The sequence below is a fragment of the Tiliqua scincoides genome, chromosome 2 (assembly GCF_035046505.1).
Source record: "Tiliqua scincoides isolate rTilSci1 chromosome 2, rTilSci1.hap2, whole genome shotgun sequence".
NCBI classification, from domain to species: Eukaryota; Metazoa; Chordata; class Lepidosauria; order Squamata; family Scincidae; genus Tiliqua; species Tiliqua scincoides.
Window position 1 is genome coordinate 269569138 of NC_089822.1, and position 15784 is coordinate 269584921.

Sequence of the window (15784 nt, forward strand, 5' to 3'; positions counted from 1 at the left end):
CCTCTGGAAGAAGGAAGCAGGCCCAGTGGAGTCTGCCCTGGAAAGAACGGTCCTCTTTGACTTTCAGGGCTGGGAGTGGGAGGGACTGAAAGACAAGGAAAGGACCTGGTTGCCTCCATGGACAACCTGAATAGGGGGCGGGGCCCCATGATGTAACCAGTTTGGAAGGAGATCAGACAGTTCTCACAAGACCAAGGGTGGTGGGGGGGGGGGGAGAAGGGCACAAATGCAGCTGTTCTCCTAACTTGGATAAGGAGGTGCTGCTGCCTGTCTTGAGAACACTCAGAGCCAAATGTCAGGGAGGAGGAGTGGGAAATTCCAGGTGAAGGTTCCCAGACCAGAAGCCAAGAGTAGAGGGAGGCCCTGAGGAACATTCTTTTGCCCACAGAAAAGTGAAGGGCCAAGGGAGAAATGATGGGGCCCAGGGACTGAAGGGGGGGGGGCAGGGGGTTCTACTGCTGCTTTGGCTTCTGCATCCTCTGTGTGCTTCCTGCAACCAGACTGAGCAGCGCCTTCAAGGGTGAGAGTTGGCCAGAGTGGGTGTGTTTGTGTGAATGTGTGTTGGGCATCAGCCAGCAATATACTGCAACTGTCTGCCATGATGGAGTCAGTAAAGCTTCCTTGGACTGGATTTCCCTGTCTGGAGAGGCCCCAGAGAGGAAGATGATCCTGCTAAAGGGGCAAGAAGTGGGGAAGCCTCATTGCTGTCCAGAGGCCTTCCTCCTGCAAGATGAACCTTCTTTTTTTTTTTTTAAGGGGGTTTTTAAAGCACAATTTCCAACAACCCCTACCAGGAAGAAGAGGGCACACCTGAAAGGGCCTCCCTTCTGCTTCTTCCTAGGAGGGACTGTGGGGGGTGGAGAAGGGCAGCCATTTTCCCTCAGCCCAGGTGTTTGGGGGTCTTCAGATCTGTGGTAGAGCCAACGGAAATATCAAAGCGCAGCTGTGGATGGCAGTTCAGGGGGAGGGGGCTCCTCTTCCCCTGGGCTGTGGGTCTCAGAGCGACACCTGGGCCCGCCAGCCTCTTCCTGTCCCCTTCAGTTCCCATCCAAATGGCACCAGAAGCTGAGGGAGCTGGTGGTGACAGTCCCCCCTGGCCACGTCAGAAGTGAGGGGTTGAAAGACACCCCATCCGAGGACAGCTGTCTTTCCAGGGGGGGTGCACGTCCAGGCCCACGACAGTGAGGAGGGCCCTCTCTGCAGATGAGGAGTGACAGCAAGCTGCAGAAGATCTACAATGACTGCAACTAAAGACCTCCTCAACCCCTCCAATACAAAAACACTATTAATTAAAAACAAAAACCCAGTTCAGGATTTGCCCTGGTGTTGTAGCTGGAGGGGGCAAAGCAGTAAGTTTTGCAGGCGGCTGAACACAAGGTGCCAGTGGCCCCTCCCCTTCAGAGCCGTTCTGGGTGGTGGGAGAAGGATCTCCAAGGGGGAGGGGCCACAGGCAGGGCGCTTTCAGGCGCCTGCCAAACTTAGTGCTTACTCCCCAGCTACGCCACTGGTGTACCCTGTCTCCCACCCACCCCCTGCTCTCTCCAGGCGCACTTTCTGTGCCAGCCTTCGTACAGACGAGCCCTGGCGCCGCCCGCGACCCGACCCCCCAGCCCCAGGCCTTTCCCCGTCTGTAGCGCAGCATCTCCGCCCGCCCCGTCCTCGAGAATCTGCCCGGCACAGATGATGGGCCCCGCACGGTTTCCTTATTGGTGGACCCCCCCCCCCCCTGAGCCCGTCCTGGACGGGGAGAGAAGCGCGGAGGCTGCAGCGACGGGGCGTTCGAGGGCTCCCAGCCAGATGGGGCGCGCCTGGCTCCTGGGGGCAGCTGCCCTGCTGCTGGGGGGCTGCTCCGGTGAGTCCCTGCAGGGGCTGCATGTGCAGGGGGAGGGAGGAGGAGGGCAGGTGGGCGGCCAGGCGAGTGCCCGGGTGGGAGGGCGGCGCTGTGCCCTGCCACCGAAGTTGCCAAGGCATGGTGGGAGTCTGTGTTGGAGGAATCTAAAACTAGTTTCCTCTTTATGGGGGAAGCAGAGTAGCTTCAGCAGCAGACCCCGCTCTTGCTGGGATGCAACCCAGGGAGCCTCCCACAACCGGCTGACTGCTAATCAATAAGACCAAACGGCAAAGGCTGGCTGAAGTTTGCAAAGAAGTCATTTACTCACGTTTCCTTAGTAGCTTATGTTACAGCATCTGATTATGATCAGAGGTTACACTAACTTAAAAGACAACAAGGCCATGGCATGTCCTGCTGCCATGTGGTCAAGATGGTGTCACCAGCAGAGCCCTGCTGGATGCCACTTTGTCTGGTCAGTGGTCGGTGAGGAAGAGAGGGGCGTGCTTGAGCAAAGGGAAAGGTTATAGGGTCTGGGCCACGCCCTCACACAGGTCATCCAAAGGGGACAGGTAAAGTGTAGGGTCCCTGGGCTATGGCTTAACCCTTTCAATGGACAGTATCCTGCCACCTGTGGAAGCAGACGGAGTTGTACCATCTCCAACAGTCTGGAGGTTCCCCAGCCAGAGCGGAGCGTACACGTCGCAGGACTCCTATCTGCGCACCTCGTCAATGTCCCGGGGCAGGGACCTTGGGGTGGGGGGATCCCCAGGAACAGCTCCAGCCGCAGTGGGCAGCCCTCCCCGCCCCGCCCCTCCCCAGTAGGAGGACAGTGGGGGGGGGGAAGCCTCTGATCAGCAAACTTTCTTTCAGCCTCTGGGACCAAACTTTCTTTCTTCGGTTAGGAGTCCAGCTGCCCGGTCCTTTCAAGGTCTGCCCAGCAACCGGTGACGCAACAAGCGCACCCGCTCCTCATTGGCGGAGCGATTCTCGCCGGACTCTCCTTCACAGCCCAGCCTGGACGGGGAGGGAGAACATAAGAACATAAGAACATAAGAACATAAGAACAGCCCCACTGGATCAGGCCATAGGCCCATCTAGTCCAGCTTCCTGTATCTCACAGCGGCCCACCAAATGCCCCAGGGAGCACACCAGATAACAAGAGACCTCATCCTGGTGCCCTCCCCTACATCTGGCATTCTGACTTAACCCATTCCTATAATCAGGAGGTTGCGCATACACATCATGGCTTGTACCCCGTAATGGATTTTTCCTCCAGAAACTCGTCCAATCCCCTTTTAAAGGCGTCTAGGCTAGACGCCAGCACCACATCCTGTGGCAAGGAGTTCCACAGACCGACCACGCGCTGAGTAAAGAAATATTTTCTTTTGTCTGTCCTAACCCGCCCAACACTCAATTTTAGTGGATGTCCCCTGGTTCTGGTATTATGTGAGAGTGTAAAGAGCATCTCCCTATCCACTCTGTCCATCCCCTGCATAATTTTGTATGTCTCAATCATGTCCCCCCTCAAGCGTCTCTTTTCTAGGCTGAAGAGGCCCAAACGCCGTAGCCTTTCCTCATAAGGAAGGTGCCCCAGCCCCGTAATCATCTTAGTCGCTCTCTTTTGCACCTTTTCCATTTCCACTATGTCTTTTTTGAGATGCGGCGACCAGAACTGGACACAATACTCCAGGTGTGGCCTTACCATAGATTTGTACAACGGCATTATAATACTAGCCGTTTTGTTCTCAATACCCTTCCTAATGATCCCAAGCATAGAATTGGCCTTCTTCACTGCCACCGCACAGCAGCCAGTGGAGTCCCTGGGCAGGAGGGAGGGGGCGCTATGCCCACCCCACTGCCTGGTGGAAAAGGGGGGGGTTCAGAGGTCTCTCCGGGGCAGAGACCTTTCCCTCCCTCCTTCGCCCAGCACAGCTCCTGCAGGCAGAGCAGGGACCCCTTGGCGTCCTGGTCCTTGTCCGAGTTGGTTGTGACTCCAGGTCGGGTCTTCCTTTCCTGCTGCTCCATCCCGGCCCGTCTCACACCCAGCTCCCCCCCCCCCCCACTCAAGGGAACTCCCACCTGCCAGGCTGCAGGCCAAGGAGAGGGCTGAGGTTGGCCTACTGTGACTGTCTGTGGGGGGCACTGGCGTTCCAGTAAGTTTCCTCAGGCGCCTGGCTACTAGACACTGCAAAAGGGAAGAGGTGGGGCCGCCTTCCACCAGTGTTTTGCCCCCTCCAGGAATGCCAGTGCTGGGGGGCAGTGCCACTGTTAGGAAGGAAGGGGGTCTGGGTCACAGGTCCCCCCACTGCAGCAGCTGCGTCTCTCTGGCGTGTCTTTGCAGGTTCAGCCTCTTTCCCTCTGAATCCATTTCCTGCAGACTCCTCTGCACAGCGCCTGGCACGCCGTTCTGGGCAACTGAAACAGACATCGTGACACACAGAACCAAGACTCCCCCTGGGAAATCAGAGGCCAGACCCCCTTCCTCTTTGCACCCAAGAGCCCCACAGTCCGCCAACCCCTGAAGGCCTTGAACATCCCCCACGGCTGTTCTCTCCTGCGTTAGGGAGTTAATTTTGTTTTGCTTGCTCTCTGGCCAGCCCAAGCCTTCCTGTTGCCTGAGGCTGCCCCCCTTGCCCACTGACGTGCCCGCCTCTACCCCTTCCGCTTGCCAATGTTCTGGCTCAGCAGCCCCTTCCCCTCCCCTCCCCATAAGTTCTTTCTCTTCTCTGTCTCCTTCCTTTTCCAGTCCAGGGAGTGGAAGAAGGACAGCAGTGGAGGCAGGTGGGCAGACAAAGGTGGGGCCCCCCCTGATCTGCTGCCTGAGGCGATGGCTTCAGTGGGCCTCACAGATGGGCCTGCCCTGCTTGTTGCTTCCTCTCCAAACCAGCCTGCAAACTTCCCCTTGACGTGTGGTGTGTTTTTTGTGCTCTTCCTCACAGCCTCCCCCGCTGGGCACTGCCAGTTCCTGGTTCCTTTTTGGCCAAGTTGTCTCTGTGACTGTCCAGCCAGACCACACATTTGTCACCAGCCTGCCTGTTCTGCTTCTCAGTCCCACTTCCCCATTTCGTTTTGCTCCTTCTTCTCCAGGGAAAGTGGTGCCACAGCAGGGTGATCAGGACATGCTGCCTGGCCCCTGTCTTGTCCATTGCAGCCTCATTTGGAAGTATCTGAATGTATCTGTTTCTTGAGTTATCTTATGTGGTGGCCAAACTTTCCTTCCAACATTCTGTTCTGTTGGCATTTTCCGGCTTGGAGCCTTCAAAACATTGGGTTAAATGTTCAAGTGGCTCTGGAACATCTTCTATTGTTTCCTTTGGCTAATATTGCTGTGGCCCCTAAAACAAGGCTTGTTGATTTTGCAAGGCCTTGGAGTGGTGGCGGTGAGGCGCTGGTCAAAGGACCTTGCGGCCCATGTTTTCTTCCCATAAGAACACAAGAACAGCCCCACTGGATCAGGCCATAGGCCCATCTAGTCCAGCTTCCTGTATCTCACAGCGGCCCACCAAATGCCCCAGGGAGCACACCAGACAACAAGAGACCTGCAAGGCTTCCTGGGAATTGTAGTTAAGAACATAAGAACAGCCCCACTGGATCAGGCCATAGGCCCATCTAGTCCAGCTTCCTGTATCTCACAGCGGCCCACCAAATGCCCCAGGGAGCACACCAGACAACAAGAGACCTGCAAGGCTTCCTGGGAATTGTAGTTAACATAAGAACAGCCCCACTGGATCAGGCCATAGGCCCATCTAGTCCAGCTTCTTGTATCTCAGAGCGGCCCACCAAATGCCCCAGGGAGTACACCAGATAACAAGAGACCTCATCCTGGTGCCCTCCCCTGCATCTGGCATTCTGACTTAACCCATTCCTAAAATCAGGAGGTTGCACATACACATCATGGCTTGTACCCCATAATGGATTTTTCCTCCAGAAACTTGTCCAATCCCCTTTTAAAGGCGTCTAGGCTAGACGCCATCACCACATCCTGTGGCAAGGAGTTCCACAGACCGACCACACGCTGAGTAAAGAAATATTTTCTTTTGTCTGTCCTAACCCGCCCAACACTCAATTTTAGTGGATGTCCCCTGGTTCTGGTATTATGTGAGAGTGTAAAGAGCATCTCCCTATCCACTCTGTCCATCCCCTGCATAATTTTGTATGTCTCAATCATGTCCCCCCTCAAGCGTCTCTTTTCTAGGCTGAAGAGGCCCAAACGCCGTAGCCTTTCCTCATAAGGAAGGTGCCCCAGCCCCGTAATCATCTTAGTCGCTCTCTTTTGCACCTTTTCCATTTCCACTATGTCTTTTTTGAGATGCGGCGACCAGAACTGGACCAGAACTGGACTGGGCTTCCTCCTCTCGTCCCACTGCTTGTCTGAATCTCCCCTTCCCCAGTGCCCAAGGAGGGGGGAAAGGGTTGTGGTTGTCCTCATGGTTGTTTTTCTTGGTTTATATATTGTCTGTGTTGAGTTCTTGAACTGTGAGCCGCCTGAGCCTTTGCTCCAGCACAGGAAAGGTGGGCTGTAAATCTTATAAAGAAATAATAATAGTTCTTATGAAATAATTCTCATAGGACGCTATGAAAGCAGCACAGCAATAAAACAGCAGAAAGCACCAGAAAGTACCAGACAAACTTCGAAGCAGTCAGAGAGCTTTGTGTTTTTCCGGCTCTCCTATTAAAGCTCCGCAGGGCCATTCACAGAGGGACCCCCGTCTTCCATCCTCTGCCAGCAATCCCAACAAGCGATAGCAGCAGGCTTCCTCCCCATTCAAACATGCCCACGAGTTCTCCCCTGCAGCGCCAGCCCCCCCCCCCCCCGCACACTCACAGCCCAATCAGAGCCTTTCCTGGGAGTACTGACTACCGACTCTGGAACTTACTGCTGAGTAGACATGCATCCCCACAATCTCCCCCCTGCAGCACCAGACCCCCCCAAGCACACTCAAGCAGCGCAAGGCTCTGCAGGGCCCACCTTTCCCTCACTGACACTCATGCTGTGATGAGCAGTTGAAGGGCCTCTGGGAGGAATTTTATCAGGGGTACAAAGCTTTGTTTGGGCCTCTTCCCAAAAGGAGAGGGAATAAAACAGAGTGGGGGAAGGTGGTGACAAGCAGAACACAGGTGGGGAGGGAGCAAAACCCGAGGGCCACAAATGGCCTGTGGACCTGGGTTTGGGCAGCCCTGGGCCCACTAGACCAACCCCAGCTGTGGTTATGGAGGAAGGCTTGCAGATAGAGAAGTACTTCTTGACTTTTTGGTCATTGGCCAGTGCGCTCCAGCCCGCAAATCAACCCCTACCCTTGGGAAAGCCCTCACTGCACCCACTTGTGCAATAGCCAACAGCCCTGGAAGGGTGGGTAGGCAGGTGTCAAAAGTGGGCTCTCAAGCGAGATTCTGGGCTTCTCTCCTTCCACCCACCTTGACTCTGACTAGGTGCTCCATCACCTCCAGCCTGCTTGCCTAATGGGTTTATGTTGCCTGTCTGTTTGCGCCTGTCTGAGGGACCACAAAGCGTCTCTGACAAGATCTTTTCTGTGTTCGTGTCTGCTCTAAATGAAACTGCTCTTTTCTTCAGTTAGAAGTCTGAGTTTTTTTCTCCGAGACAAGTGTGATCCTCCTGACCCCTTGCAGTGCAGCGACTGGCCAGCCCTGTGATGAGATCAGAAACCCTACAGGGGAAGGGGGCCAGACCCTCCAGGCCCATTTTCTGATCTTGGTGTCCATATGCTGTATGAGGCCATTCATCAGGTTCCTGTCCCAACTTTCCATCTCATGGTGTCTTCTCCCCTCATCGACAACTGGCCAGGGTTTGACCACAGCCCTTGAAAAGAGGGATCCTACTTGTGATCCATTCTTCATGTTCAGCTGCTACACAGCATGTCATCCCTTGATCATTTCACAAATGTGGCACCCTCTCATTGGCCCCAAAGACTTCTGTTGACATTTCCCCTCTTCCTAGGCTCTTCTCCCAACACACTTACAGTCACACACTTGCAGGGTCACCTTGGGGGGGGGGCTGCTCTAGAGTGGCAGTGTGATTGCAGCAGGGCATCACCCTCTCTCTCTCTCTCTCTCCATCCCAGGCACCTCCTTCAACCATACTCTGGCGTTTTTAATGACAGGGGTGATGGAGCCAGCCCAGGGGCTGCCTGCATTCAGCCTTGTGGGCTACGTGGATGACCAGTGCATTGAGCACTATGACAGTTATGGCAGGAGGCTCTGGCCTCGAGCTGCCTGGATGGAGAAAGCGGGCGAGGAGGACCTGCAGTTCTGGGACTGGCACACACAGGTCGCACAGGACTCAGAGCTGAGGGTCCACCAGGAAATGGTGATTCTGAGGGATCTCTACAACCAGAGTGGAGGTGAGGAGAGGTGGTTGCTGGGCAACCAGGAGGGGAGAGCTTATGGGGAAAGAAGCTCCTTGACCCCCTCCCCCCACTCCTTTCCTCATGATGGCCAGGAGGACCAGAGTTGTTGATGACACCCCCATCCTATTTTTGGCCTAGATTTGAGGAGCCTTCCAGGGTGTGTCGAGCTCAGGACAGGGGTTTGGATATGGTGGACACCAATGCCCTGAGATCCACCCTAGTGTGTGATGAACCTTTTTGGAACAACTGCGTCCTGCAGCATGGCAGGGGATAGGATTGGGCTCATTGTGAATGATAAAGGAAACATGAGCCAGCAGCATGAAGTGGTGGCAAAGAAAGTGAATGGATTCTAGGAGGCATCAACAGAAGTCTAGTGTCGAGAGGGATAAGGGGGGCTGCTGTGGCCTGCTTTAGTCAGACTCCACTTGAAATGCTGCGTCCAGTTCTGGGTGCTGCAGTTTAAGAGGAATGCAGGGAGTTCTGCCTTCTCCAGCCATTTTTGTCCAAGACTTTTTTCCCTGAACTTTCTGGAGTGTTCACACTAGCAGGTCTTGTGCTTGATACAGATTTTAGAGGGTTAACTTATCTTCTCTTGTTTGAGAAAAATAACTGAAATTGGAGCCAAGAGAATGACTATTGTTCCCCTTAAAAACAAGATAGGAAGGTCACTTTGACATAATGACCTTCCTATCTTGTTTTTAAGGGGAACAATTAATTAATTGTTCCCCTTTTTTGTTAATTGTTGTTTATTTATTAATTAAATAACATTAATTGTTCCAATAATTAAGGGGAAGATTAGTTAGTATTGTTCCCTTTAAAAACAAGATAGGAAGGTCATTATGTCAAAGTGACCTTAAGAGATCATGATTGGCAGAACATGTAGATTATAACTTTCCAAAAGGGAGAATTCCAGGATCTTGTGTAACCAGAGTTGTAGGCCAGGACACAGGGTTGTAGGCAGGGCAGAATGACCTCCTCGTTAGAGCTGAGACCATGCACCAAACCTGTCATAATATGCCCAATAAGGAAATGGAAGTGGCATACAGTGTCACGTGGGTAACTTGTTTATCTCACGTTATTTAATGTGATTTTTAATGTGAAACACTTTTAACAAGTGTATAGAAGAGAGAATTTCAGCAGATGCAACTTTGTCATCCACAGATGACAAGCTGCACCTGCTGAAATTATCTCTCCTACACAATTTTAAAGGTCCAGGATCCCTAAAGTTGAAAGTTTGAGCACCTCTGGACTAGACTGTAAGATGGTGAGAGGGCCACAGACCATGCACCTGGCAATGCTCAGCAAATGCTCCAGAAGGCGGCCCCACACACTAAAAAGGATAAAAACAGAGGCTTCAGCTGATAAAGGGAACTTTTTTTCCTTTTGAGATTTGCAAACCAAGTGGATCCTGACAGTGATCTGGTTTAAACAGGAGTTAAATTTAACTGAGCACTGGGTAGGGCTGAAAACCTTAACAGATTTTTGGGGTAGGGTAATGCAGGCAGACTACAGAGAAAATTCACTTGGTAGAACAAGGCTGGCTTCCCCTTATTTATTTGTTTTACTTTATTGCAATTATTATTTTAATTTTCTTGATGATGTCACTTCCACCATGACATCACTTCTGGTGGGTCCTGGACAGATTGTCATTCTAAAAAGTGGGTTCCCAGTGCTAAAAGCTTGAGAACTGCTGCAATAAAGTGTTAGTAATTGCCCCCCCAGGGGGACAGGGCACACCACTAGTGACCAAAATCACAGTTTGAGAAATAATACTGTCATGTTATATATGAATCAATGCATAATTTCATGCAGAATTGCAATGGGAAAAAAACTGCATTGAAATGTCTGTGTTCTATCAGAAGGTGCAGCCTAAAAACCAGTGGGGGCAGGGCGATGGTGTTGCCCTGCCCACTGCATGGGGGTGACACGCTGACCTCCGGCCATGGATGATGTGAACCCTAGTGATGCCAACTATCTGTAGGCCCTTTCCGATGCGATGAATAACAGGGAGTCCATGACAGGGAGACCCAGGTGCCTGCCTGGGAAGATCTGCAGGAAGACCAAGACACATCACCCCCCCCATCACCCCAACACTTTCCTCATTCGAAATTTTGGGGAAGAGCAGGTGGGGTGTAGCATCCTGGGCAAGATCAGGCCCTGCAGGGAAAGAGGGAGAGGGCTGGGGGGTGACTGACCTCTGATTCCCCCCCCCCCACCTTTTGTCTCCCTTCAGACCTTCACACTTTGCAACTTGTGTTCAGCTGTCAGCTGAGTGCGGCTGGGCACAGAACAGGGCTTGTCCGGTACGGCTTCAACGGGAAGGGACTTCCTCACCTTTGACAAGGAGACTCTCACCTGGATGGCAGCTGAGGCCAAGGACCAAGCAGCCAAGAGGAGGTGGGATTCTAATGCTGCAGATAATCAGAACACAGAATCTTTCGTGGAAGAGATCTGTATTAAGTGGCTGCAGAAATACCTGCGCTATGGAAGGAGGCCCTGCTGAGGAGAGGTGAGGGTTGAGGAATAGAGAGAGACTGTGCCTTCCAGCTCCACTTTCTCTTGGAGGATCCCCAAATTGAGGAGTTGCCCCTGATGCATCTGGAAGGGGTCTGAGGACTGCCCCAGTAGAGACTACAGAAACTACTGCCCTGGCACAGCAGAGGCTGCCCTGGGAGAGAATGTTCTCTTTTGCTTTCTCATCATCTTCTTCATTTTCCTAAGTGTGGGATATATTCAGATGCATCCTTCTCCCATATCTGACCCATAAAATGGAACAGTCCTCTCCCATTGACTCTCCCACTGCCTTCTGCTATAAGGTGGAATCAAGCTAGGCAGAGTCCTGTGACCAGGCCTGGACCCATTTGTGGGGGGGGGGGGCTGTGCTTCAGATGCAAATCCCCACACCCTGCACAGGAAGAAGGAAGACCCCTCTCTGAGTGCCTCCTTTGGCGCTAAAGGACACCCTCCTGTTGGGTGGACCCAAATGAGGAGCTGCCCCTGATGCATCTGGAAGGGGTCTGAGGCTTGCCCCAGTAGAGACTACAGAAACTACCACCCTGGCACAGCAGAGACTGCCCTGGGAAAGAATGTTCTCTTTTGCTTTCTCATCATCTTCTTCATTTTCCTAAGTGTGGGATATATTCAGATGCATCCTTCTCCCTAATCTGACCATAAAATGGAACAGGAATCAAGCTAGGCAGAGTCCTGTGACCAGGCTGGACCATTTGTGGGGGGGGGGGGGCTGTGCTTCAGATGCAAATCCCCACACCCCTGCACAGAAGAAGGAAGACCCCTCCTCTGAGTGCCTCCTTTGGCGCTAAAGGACACCCTCCTGTGTGGACCCTATCTGACGGGCTAAGGTGTTTCTCCACCTGAGAAGGGGGTCCCCCAAGAGTTAAGGAGGAAAGTCTTCACACTCTTCTCTCAGCTGAGGTTTGTGTTAAGGTTAAAGGTTTTGTATAAATTATGAGAGGATTGGAGTAGGTTGCCAGACTTGTCCCAATATGAGCAGGTTGCAAGAACAACACTTCAACAACAGCAGAGTACTTTCAGCAGTTGTATTGAGCAAGGGATATCACATTCAGAGTAGTCATTAAACAGTCCAAGAGTCAGCACGAAGAGCAGTCAATTCCGGTATAAACAAGTCCAAATCAGTTCCAATAATACACAGTCAAAGGTTCAGTCCATAAATCACTAATATCATATACATACAGTATCCAGCCTCCTCAGTCACTGGCAGCAGTCTCACAGTTACTCCATCAACTCCCCTACTGCTGCTCTTGAGGCTCCTTCTGACTAACCCTCATATAGTCACCTCAGCCAATCAGTACTGGCTTTGGTCACATCCAGGGTCCCAGGTGCTTGCTGATTCTGCTGAATCATCCTCTACACCTGCTCCCTGAACCAACATGGTAAGCTGTGGTTCTGCTTCACTCAGAACTCAAGCTGACAATTTGACCCTTGAGGTCAAGGAGGGGTCCCAGTCTCTGTCAGACATGCAGCCCCCTTCAGTGATGCACTCAGCCTGTGCAGAGTCCTTTTTCCCCTTCTGACAGGAAACCAATTTAAAAGAAACATTAAGTAAAACTCAAGGAAAGGTGAGAGTGGCTTGGATCATGCGCAGAGTGCCCCTTATGAAGGGAGCCATTTTCTTTCTTTGGTTAAAGTACAGAAATAATTGACGCTTCATTTCTGGCTCTTTGGCGCTGGGCAGGGGTGACCCTGAGTTTGTCTCTCCTCATTTAGCTCTGCAGGGGAGAAGTGAGTGGACAATTTGGACCTCAGAGGACCTAGTTGAAGCAAGCGTCAGAGGTTCTGCTTCATCATGTCTGTTTGCTTAGCTCTTTAGAAGGAATGTTGTGCTTCATAAAGACAGCAGAAGCAAATACAGGAAGGAAAGGATGGGCGATTGTTCTGGAACAATGGAAAATGGCCACTCCAGCATCACTTTCTTGGAGCGAAAGCCAAGATCCTCCTGCAGGGAGGTTTGGTTCATACCCTTCCTCTTTGGGGATTTTAACCCAGTTCTGCTATGGAGGAGGCTGCCTGATATTTGTGTCCAATCTGTGAAGGAGTCCACTGCACAATTTTTTTTTTTTTGCCTTAGGCAGGTCTGGCCCAAGGTGGACCACTGCCTGAGACAGTCCAGGTGTGGTTCCCCCATCCCACCAGGAACCATTCCTGCTGATGGCTGGCCAAAGAGAGGCAGAGTGCGGCAATCCAGAGCCTGCTTCCCGCTCCCTTCTATTCCTCCCCGGATCACTGCCTCTTTCCTTAGCACCCTACCTGCTGAAATGCTGGATGAGCACAGAAGGCCTTCCTGTCTGAGCAGATAGCCAGGGAGCAAGGAGTAGGCTTTAGATAGCTCTCTGCCCTTCTTCTCACCCACTCAGCTGGCTTCCTAAAACAACTGGCTAAGCAGAAAGAGTGGGAACAGCAGCTCCCCCCTTTTTTCTTTAGCTATTCTTTCTCCAGTGGTGCTAGAGACAAGCTGAGCTGCAGCTGCCCTGGTCCTCTGTCCATTGGTGCTTAGCAGCTATGTTGATGCAAGGCTGGAGGGGGAAAGCAGCAGACATGAGGGGGCAGCAGGGCACCCCATGTCAGGTGCCACTCCCCCCAGCTCCCCACCAGAAGTAAGCCTTTCAGTCAGCCTCTTTAGTAGGCTGTAGTCCCCTGCTAATTGGGTAAGAGGCACTTTTTCAAGTGGGGTGCTCCTCTTTTATTTAGCAGGCGGAGAGTAACTGGCCCACCTCACCCCAGCAGTGTCTTTTCTAGTGGCTGTCTGCTGCTGTTCTTTTTGCATCTTTTTAGATTGTGAGCCCTTTTGGGACAGGGAGCCATTTAGTTATTTGATTTTCCTCTGTAAACCGCTTTGTGAACTTTTAGTTGAAAAGTGGTATATAAATACTGTTAATAATAATAATAATAGGGCTTTTTCACTAGGTGCTGAAGGATGTCACTGAGAACCCAATCCTATGCGTGTCTACTCAGAAGTAAATCCCATTGTAGTCAATGGGGTTTACTCCCAGGTAAATGTGGATGAGATTGCAACCTGAATCCCTGTCTCCTTCACTTTTCATCTCTTGATGCTGCATGTGTGGGGCATCCAACTTTGGGACAAGGGGGTGGATCACATTGAAGCTGTGGGGCCCCTTCTTCCTGGTCTTGCGGCATCTCTTCTGCCAGCCAGCCAAGTATCTCCCTGATGTTGCCACTTTCCCACAGAGCGCCCAGTGGTGAAGGTGACCCGCAAGGACAGCCAAGAGGGCCTGGAGACCCTCCTCTGCCAGGCTCACGGCTTCTACCCCAAAGAGATAGACATCACCTGGAGGAAGGATGAGGAGGTCAGGAAGGGGGACACGTTCCATGGGGCTGTCAGCCCCAATGCGGATGGAACCTACTATACTTGGTTCAGCATCGAGATTGATCCAAAGGAGAGGAGCCACTACCGGTGCCATGTGGAACACGAAGGGCTTCAGGAACCTCTGGATGTGGCCGTGGAGGCGTCTGGTGAGCGATTGCAGGGAGGAGGATGGGGGGCATTTGTGGGGAGGGGGCTGGAGTGGTGGGCAGATCAGGGAGGTGAATTTTCACCCAGGGAGGTTGCCAAAGAAGAAACACACCAGCAATTCTCAGTAGGCCCCGTCTGTACCTTGGGGTGCAAAACTGCTGATGTACCCGGGCACTGAAAGCTGGAAGAAGGATGTAGCTGCTGGCAGGAGGGTGGGCAGAGGAGCCCTGGGAACAGAGGCATTTTATGGGTATGAAAGGATCAGACAAGAATGCAAGAAAATAAAAGTGGTGCATGAATTTGGTTGAGGTCTTGGCAAAGGAAGAGGCTTTGCAAGCTCCTCTGGAAGCCTGTAATGCTGAGCTGTGGTTGGCCTCCATGGGGAGGGAATTGCTAAAGAGATCAGGACTGCTAAAGAGGGACTTTGCTCAGTGGTTTGCGAGTGTGATGTTCCACCTTCATTGTCCAGATTCACTTCCGCTCTGCTTACTCATAGATTTTGAAACATAAAACTCTGTTTCCATTTCAGCCTCGGTGCCTGTTTGGTTCATTGTGGGAGGCCTCTTGGGGGCCCTGGTTCTGCTCATGACTGCGATTGCCATATATGCCAGTAAGTAGATCCCTGAATGTCTTTCTTAAGCCAGGTGTGCATCATTGTGCAATACAGTCTGGATTCTGAGCCTCTTGGGACGTGGAACTGTCTTCTCCTTCCATGCCATGTGTCATGAACACAGATGGCTGCTTCCAAATGGACGGTGATAGTGGTGGCCATGTGCTGGCAGCAGTGGGGTTGGCGAGTATCTAGAACTCCCCCCATAAATGCCGTGTCAAGCATGGCCTAGGAAGTAATGGGAAGCCACCCAGTCCCTTCCCTCTCATCTGTGCTAGAGCCACACTCTCTACTTGTGGTGGTTCAATAATCTTCTCAGGATGAACCTACAAAATCTAGATCCTCAGTCCCAATGTCACGGGGCTGGAATATCCACCCAAATTTTCTGAATTAAAACTGGTCCACAAATTCAGTCGAGGTCTTTATAAAGTAAGAGGCCTCACCAGCTCCTCTGGTAGCCTGGAATGCTGAGCTCTGGTGGGTCTTCATGGGGGGTGGGAATTGCCCTAGATTAGGATTGCTGAAGAGAAGGTTTGCTTGTGTGATGTCCCAACTTCACTGTCCAGATTTTGAAGAGTTGCTTCCACTCTGAATAGTCATATATCTTTATACGAAACTCTGTATGTGTGTTCCTAGAATCATAGCGTTGGAAGGACCTGATAGGCCGTCAACTCCAGCCCTTTGCCTGTAGCAGAAAATCCTCCTAGAAGAGCATCTCCAGCAAGCACTTGCCAAGTCTCTGCTTGAAGCTTTCCAGTGCTGGAGAACAGGGCCTAGGAGAGGGGGGTAAAGGGGGTAATTTGTACCCGGGCCTAGGGTTGGAAAGGGGACCCAGGAGCCAAAGGAGGGGGCCCAGAAAGTTCCTGGAACCTGACATTTTCCTGTCTTACCTGAATTAACTGCTAGCGCATAATGCTGGGGCACAACCATACACACCAGGCCCAGGAATGCATCCATGGCGCTCCTTA